Raw genomic sequence first — 8,298 nt, 5'->3', positions numbered from 1 at the left:
TTTTATTTAGCGTGTTTTTGACATAAAAATAATAATATGATAGTTACTTTTTGGTTTTAGAAGATAAAAATGTTTTTTTTAAGTAGAAATAGGGCAAGAAGTCCTATTTAGAATAGATAAGTATATTAGAATGTTGACATTAAACACAAAGATACTACTTTGTTCTATGAGTTCTAACAACTAGAAGAGAGGTCTAAACTTGGACAGATAATATACGAGAATGTGAACATGGAGAGGACCATATGCTTGTTTGAGGAGCATCATGTTCGTAAGTGATTATAGAAGAGAGTATTAGCAAACTCCAACATGCAGTAGGAAAAATGATTTCTCCTATTCTTTAATAATGATCATTAGACATTGATATCCTTTTTGATTCTACTAAGTCTTGGAAGATGTCAGGCAAAGAACAATATGCAATTCTCTGACAGGGAAAAAACAAAAAAGGTAGAAAACTCCAAATGGAGTTCTTTGGCTATATCCCCTTTAATGATAGAGGATAAAAATGCTAACATTACAAATTGGCTTGTAGCAAATAAAGTAAAGAGAGTCACAATCGGTCAGCCTGTGCATTTAAGCCCAGTCAATAAAAGAATGCATTCTATGTGAATCAGAATTTGTATGCAAATGTAGTTCTCACTATTAATCATTATCAAACTCTAAGCTAATAGATAATCATGTATAGTCTAGAATATAAATTTAGATATAATTTCCACTAAAGTTTTGTTGGCTTATGTAGACACTTCTTTGCAATTATTTTGTATCAATTGAATGATAAAGGGCTTATGAATATGTAACTAAGTTGACTGATTTGTTTTCTCTATAAAGGTTTATGATTTTGGGAACGCTTATTGGAGCTATTTGGAGCTTAGCCATGTTCTGCTTTTACGTGGTTCTGATGATAAAAAACGCATAATTACATCGTGTCTACCTGGTCTCTCTTGTTATGGTTCATGCAAAAAAGACTACATCAGGTTTTAGTTTAAGTAGAGTCAAGACAATACAAAGACATATAACAGAAAAATTAGTTTATACTACCGTGAGATTCGGTGCCTGAGAACAAATATGAAGGAAATGAATGCGCAGAACCATGCAACCATATCTACTCCAATTGCTAGAAAAAAAACTTACACTCCTTAGGGTACATAACGGAGCACCGTTTGGTGTCTATAACGAAATGGATTATCGGTCCAAGTGATTGCATTACTGATGATAAATGTACAAACACAGCAATCTGTCTCATTACAACAAGTAGTTAGCAATAATAGAGCAAAAGGAGTTTATTATTATTGCTAACTACTTGTCGTAATGGAACGACAGATTGTTGTGTTTGTACATTCATCATCAGCAATGTAATCGCTTGGACCGGTAATTCATTTCATTATAGACACCAAACGGTGCTCCATTATGTATTTTCTAGCAATTGGAGTAGATGTGGCTGTATGGTTCTGCGCATTTATTTTCTTCATATTTGTTTCCAGGCACCGAATCTCACGGTAGTATAAACTAATTTTTTTTATATGTATTTGTATTTGTCTTGGCTCTACTTAAACTAAAACCTGGTGTAGAGTCTTTTTCTTTGGCAAATTGTTGAGCAGGAGGGGTCAGTATGAAAACGATATTATGCTAATAAACTTCAAGGTATCAGACGCTACTTGTAGGAAATCTAAGTGAAATGTATCTACAAGAAATTGTTACTCTTTTTGCTCTATTATTGCTAACTACTTGTCATAATGGAATGACAGATTGTTGCGTTTGTACCTTCATCATCAGCAATGCAATCACTTGGACTGGCAATCCATTTCGTTATAGACAACAAACGGTGCTCCGTTATATACCCTAAGGTGTGCAAGTTTTTTTCTAGCAATTGGAGTAGATATGGCTGCATGATTCTGCGCATTCATTTTTTTCATGTTTGTTCTCAGACATCGAATCTCACGGTAGTATAAACTAATTTTTGTTATATGTTTTTGTTTTGTCTTGACTATACTTAAACTAAAACCTGATGTATAATCTTTTTCTTTTGCAAATTGTTGAGTAGGAGGGGTCAGTATGAAAACAATATTATGCTAATATACTTCAAGGTATCAGACGCTACCTATAGGAAATCAGGTGAAATGTATCTACAAGAAATTATTATAGTATTCTACTAAGTATTTTTACTGTTTTGATCATGGAATCGTAATTCTCAAATAAGAGAAGTTTTCATCGATTTATGAGGTGAAAAGTATCCTCATGAAATTGGTTTTGTATCCCTATTTGTATCCTAGTCAGGAGAGTAAGCATGCATGTGCCTGCTCTGTGTAATTGTGGCACCAAACAAGAGGAGTTATTATCAAATCACAGCCTGAGCTGATCTGAGAAAAGAAATGAATTTACAAAGAATGCCTACTTACTATCACAACATAACTCCACTGCACGATCAATCCTCCCAACCCCGCTAGCATCTTGATCAACATATTATACATATGTTTATCAGGAAGACTTCATAGTAGGTTAAGCGCTTTATTTGTCCCATGGAGTTTACAATGTAGAGCGAGGATCCATCCTATCGTAACTCTACACATCTGCTTCTAAACCTCACTAGTAGGTTAAGCGCTTTATTTGTCCCATGGAGTTTACAATGTAGAGCAAGGATCCATCCTATCGTAACTCTACACATCTGCTTCTAAGCCTCACTCAACTAGTTCGTCGTGCAACTCATATGCATCATTTGCTTTCTTTTCTTTCTCACATAACAGTATGATGATGACACAATTATTTGCAAACACATTTAGGGTCAATCCTCAAGTTATGCATGTATAAAAATTGCATAAGCTTTCAGCATCTGGGGCAAGTCTGTAAACCGTTTGTATCCCCTTCTTTGCATAAATTAGCCAGCAAATCATCAAAAGCTGCCGTCAACTGCACATTCTTGTTGGCACATTTCATTGAATAGCTAAACAACATGCTATCCTTATAGTCCTACGTCCCCTCAAAAAAAGGGAAAAAAAACCCCAATCTTTCTTCGTCACCATCCTCCCCAAATCATAGATCCTACTTCTCCAATGAGAACCTAGTCGATAAATTATCCAAGGCCATGAAGAAATTATCCCAAAATTCCTCCCATTCCCCACAACACACTGCCGCCAAAAAAAAGAAGAAGGGCTCTAAACAGAACACCTCAACCCATTGGAATCCAACACTTCTATTGAAGAACTTCACTAGCACCAGAAATTTCATGGGAGTCCCAACAATGACGTTACTCAATTCAAGCCTTTTCTCGTTTGCTGCAACCCACGGCGATCAAGAGCTTAGTGGCTGCGAATTGCCCCAGAGAAGCCCTCACCACTTCGACGAGGTGACTGTTTTGAATATGAATAATGATCTCACTTGCTTCACGATGTTGGTGATGTTTTACGTTTGGAGATCCCTGTGTCATTAATTAAGGGTTTTTAGATATTAATCCCTTAAATCATAGGTATTATGTTATTAGTCCCTCAAATGTTCATATTTTGATGTTAATCCCTCAAATTGCATTAGTATATTGGTATATATGTAAATCTCTTTGTTAGTTTTACCATTTAAAACCCTCAATCCTGGTTAGGTTAAGACTAACTATAGGTGGTTGATTACCATAATAGTCCCACCCATTTATCTCTTACTCCTAGCATCAGAAACCACAAATCCATCCCTTTATCTCTCTTTCCGTCCTTCCCCCTCCCCTTCTTCCTAGCATCAGAAATCACAAACCCAGTGCCAGTCACCAAAATGCAAACCAAAAAATTATTACTCACATTTCATTTTTCTGTATGTCATGCTATACACCTTGAACATATCCTCACTGAAATACATTAAAAATCTAAAGGGCTTTATAGCCACCATCATTAAGTCAAGTCCTCACAACATTAACCATATTCTTTTTTTTATTTCCTTGTTGAAACGCATTGGAGACCTAACATTTTTTTAACAGATCACCCGCCATGTACATATCAGCCGATAAGCATTGAAACCATTAGTGTAGAAAGGGCGCCTATTTATCATAAGGGTCCCACTTGTCGAGGCAAAGCATGAACTTTTGAAAGGATTGGTAAAAATAAGCAGTGCTAAAAGAAGAAAGATATTGCAAATTCCTTAGTTCTTCCTTGTGGATGACTATGCATGAATAATGCGGGTTTGTTGTGCACTAGAGTTTAGAATGTTGGATTGTTATCTGTAGTTGAGGAAGTAGGATTTTCCATTTTCATTAATGAAGATTTCGGCAAACAGAGAAGTTAGGCAACGGATGTGATGGATGCCGTTTGACAAAAAAGTGAGGTGAATGGTTTTGGGTTTGGAGCTCTTATCAAGTTTAAGTTTAAGGATTTATCGGTTTTGGTTTCAGGACGAGGGTATAATGGTTCATTCAAGAAAAAAATTTAAACATAATGGAATGTTTCCCAACCATTATAAACCCAAACTAACTAGAGGGACAAATATCATCATATTAATGCATTTTGGGGGACTAATATAAAAATATGACGATTTGTGGGACTAATATCAAAATACTGATAGTTTAAGGGACTAATATCTAAAGAGCCCAAAAAAGTTTATTCTTAAAATTGCTCCATGCTCAATATTTTCTGTGCAATAAATGTGGCCATAATAGAATGATATTTTAAGACAATGCCCCTTGAGTATCAGAATTCATTCTCATATGTGAGAGCCAGTAATCAGAATTTATTCTCTAACATTTTATATACCCAGGAATCAATAAGTAGCAAATTTGATGTTCATCCTTGAGATCCAATGCATCACAATAAAATACATATCTCCAAATGTATAAAATCTTATTATGGTTTTTGTTAGCAGAATGCATGCATGTTTTGATTGACTTTAGACGGCATAAATGTTTGAATTAGCCTATACAAAATGTTAAGAGAATGTAATGAAAGTTTTACAATTCCAGACATGATGCAGAAAGAACATATATCATGTGTATATCTTTGGTGGTCTAGTTCATGTATATACCAATTTCATTTGATGCTGTTGGAGTGTCAATGTTTTAATAGGTTTAGTTGCAAGTTGACCTCACGTACTATCGCTCAATTGCGGATGGACCTCTCCAGGCTCTCCTCCCCCTAGTTCTGTCGTTGCATATTGGGCTGATAAATATAATGTAGTATCAGACTAGTGCATGTTACATATCTAGTATAAAGATAAGTATAAAGATATTTCATGTGTATGTTACAGTTGTTCATGCTTGTGGATGACACAAGGCTTCTTATATTTCAAGATGTGATAATTATCTGTATCTTTGTTAGAATTTTCTTCTCTCAGACTAGTAGAAAAAGCATCCCAGACATATATAACAACTCTACAAGTTTGAGCCTTGGAAGTTTAAAAAGTAAAGCCTAGAACACTGTCAATTATAATCCTATCTTCTATTTGTGATGATTAATGCTATCATAGTTGGGTATACAATTAAACCTTGCTAAATCCTAAGTGAATAGTATCACACTTGCAAGGATGACTATTTCTTTAATCTCAAGAGGACAAGATAGACTTTTGGACAATTTTTGATATACTTAAGTTGTTAAGTAGATGAAACATATTATAAAGATTCTAGGAGAAAGTTCCTCATATTTGACTTCTGGTGTTGATAATCTGAGAATACATTCACACATATCTCAGTCTTTTCCAGCCTCATTCTATAGTCTGAGATAAATTCTATATTTTTTCAAATTAGGGATTTTTTTATTCTTCCGAAGATGGTATATGAGATTGCATCAATTCATCAAGAATATATTTGGAATAGTTTCAAATTCTGCTCTTTTAAGTTTTTGTTTTTCTCATTTTAGTTTCTCATGAATTGCTTACCATTTTTTAGTTTTGAGAGGAGAACCAAATGGCCTCTCTTTAACAAAAACACTATAATGATAAAATTTTTGGTAGTTAAGAAATGGCTAAACTACCAAATTGGTATTTTTATTCAACCCTGTTTGCCAGTTTGGTATATTTAAAAACTCCGGCGACAACAATATATTTTTTCTCAGCCTTTTAGTCAATAAGACACTTTTCGTTGAAATTCCGGCATGGAAATTTATTCTACCTTCTTAACCTCTCAAAATATTAAATCTATGCCCAAAATTATCAAAAAAATGCATCCCTTCCCTCTCCCTCTCTTCCTCCTCCTTGTCCTCGTCGTCCTCCTCCTACTTGTCGCCGTCGTCGTCCTCCTCCCCTCCCATTCCCCTCCCCTCCCCTCTTCCGCTTCCCCTTCCCCCTCCAACTCCATCCCTCTCCCCACCCTCCCCTCTGCCACTCCCATCCCCACCACGATCCCCGCCTTCCCCAAACAATCTGTCATAACCTCCTAATTAATGCATATATAGGAAGGATGAGAACAAACTATGTTGGTTCTGCAGTCACATAAAAACCAAAAGCAAAGAATTCAATTATATATAGTGCTTTGTTGTTCAACCTCGTAAAGTTTCTTCTATTATGAAGCAATGTTGGTCCTTTGGCAGCTGCAAGCAGTTGGATATTATTTAGAATAAAACCAGTTGCATTAGTGCATGATTTAAGTTACTGGCTCATTGAATATAAGTTTATGTTTCTTTATTTCCTTTCAAAAAGTCAGGAACCTCCCCTTCTTGAAGCTGAATACTTGATACTTTTGATTAATTGCATTACCATGACTGATACTTGAGTAGGGATTTTGAGCGATCAACAAAGTAAGATTTTTTGACAAATCTCAGGGGCTGTTTCATATGCTGCAATGCATGTAGAATATGCTGAATGTAGCATTCTGTTGTAGAAAATTAGTGCCAATTAAATCATTTGGATATCTATTCTTTTGCTGTAGTAAATGTACTTCCAGATACAAATTCATTGACTAGTTAGGTGCACAACTTGGACTTGTGCAACTTTCATTGCAGGAATTGAACTTCCAACAAGCAAGAATAGTTTAGCTTCAAGTAAAAGTGTTTACAATAAGTGAATTAGAGTCCATATTTAATGACACACCATTATTTTTTTGACTTTTTTTATTTTTACTGCATGTTGTCAAAGCAGTTTCTTGCAGCCAAATTGATTGCAGCAGCATGTGATGCATTTCTTCTCTGCAAAATGGAAGTCTAATTATTATTTCCGGCTATCATGTTGCTAACCAAATATTGAAATAGAAAATTTTGCTATACTGTTTGCTATTGCAACTCAAATTTTGTCAACCAAGCAAGATTCTCGAGTAATGAGTGCTCGAGCATTTTATCCTGGTGGAGAGGGAAGGGGAGGTGGAGGAGAGGGAGGGGAGGGGAATGGGAAGGGAGGAGGAGAGGGAGAGGGAGGGAATGCATATTTTTGATAATTTTGGGCATAGATTTAATATTTTGAGAGGTTAGGGAGGTAGAATAAATTTTCCTGCCGCAATTTCAAGGAAAAGGGTCTTATTGACTAAAAGGCCGAGAAAAAAAATACATTGTTGTCGCCGGAGTTTATAAGTATACCAAACTAGCAAACAAGGTCGAATAAAAATACCAATTTGGTAGTTTAGCCGTTAAGAAATCAAGAAAAGAGTGATTGACCACTGATGGCTGTAAGAAAATGAGAAGGCAAGCTCATTTGTTCTCTTTAATGCGCAGAACAATAAAATTTTTGCTAGGTGGGTGATGAGTGGCTTTCTGGCATAGAGCCCCTGGACAAGCTAATGAGATACTTTTGAACTTCTATAATTTGATGTTACTTAATTAACAACTAATTTGACTAATTTGACCATTGCTGATATTGAGGTGGGTTTGATCCTTGACTTGAGCTAATATGCAGCCCCAGAGCTAATTGCCTCAGGCTATTACCATTATAGCTTACTTGTTGATTGATAACAACTACGATATCTAACTATCTGTACATAGGATTTCAAAGAGAGTACAAAAATGGGTTCTTCCCCTCGTTACAATGCTGGTTGATGAAATATAACTGGTAGTTATCCAATTATGTGACATGTTTCTTTTAATACAGAATTTGTTAATGTTTTCTTTGTTTATATTGTGATGTGGGCTAATTGATGTTAAATAACGCATGTAGGACACTGACATTGAGACATGAAGTCAGGATGGAGAGGAGACGAAGAAGGAGAGGACTGTGAAGAAAAAAAAAGGGAGGATTCTAAGATATGGTTTCTTTTAGTCAGTTGATGTGTGTTTAGTCAGTTTATTCCAGTGTGTTAGTTTGGCTTGGCTTATGGAAATAACAAGGCAAGTTTATATGCTATCGTTGTATATGTCATGTTTTAAATTAGGGCTTTGGGTGGATTGCATGTTAAACCCTTGTATGTGTCAAGTCGAT

At 35.5% G+C, this 8,298-nt stretch overlaps 2 long non-coding RNA genes across 2 annotated transcripts; both read left to right on the top strand.

The window, feature by feature from the left end:
- On the top strand, positions 110-8,101 carry LOC109844995. Its single transcript, XR_002248186.1, has 3 exons — positions 110-1,638; positions 1,743-1,841; positions 8,038-8,101. It is a non-coding gene; the product is annotated as an uncharacterized LOC109844995 (long non-coding RNA).
- Positions 1,848-4,948, top strand: LOC109844996. The gene is made up of 2 exons (XR_002248187.1): positions 1,848-1,937; positions 2,039-4,948. It is a non-coding gene; the product is annotated as an uncharacterized LOC109844996 (long non-coding RNA).

Source organism: Asparagus officinalis, chromosome 6 (assembly GCF_001876935.1).
Source record: "Asparagus officinalis chromosome 6, Aspof.V1, whole genome shotgun sequence".
Lineage (NCBI taxonomy): Eukaryota > Viridiplantae > Streptophyta > Magnoliopsida > Asparagales > Asparagaceae > Asparagus > Asparagus officinalis.
Note: the sequence above shows the minus strand (reverse complement) of the source record. Positions and strands in the feature narration are given on the sequence as shown.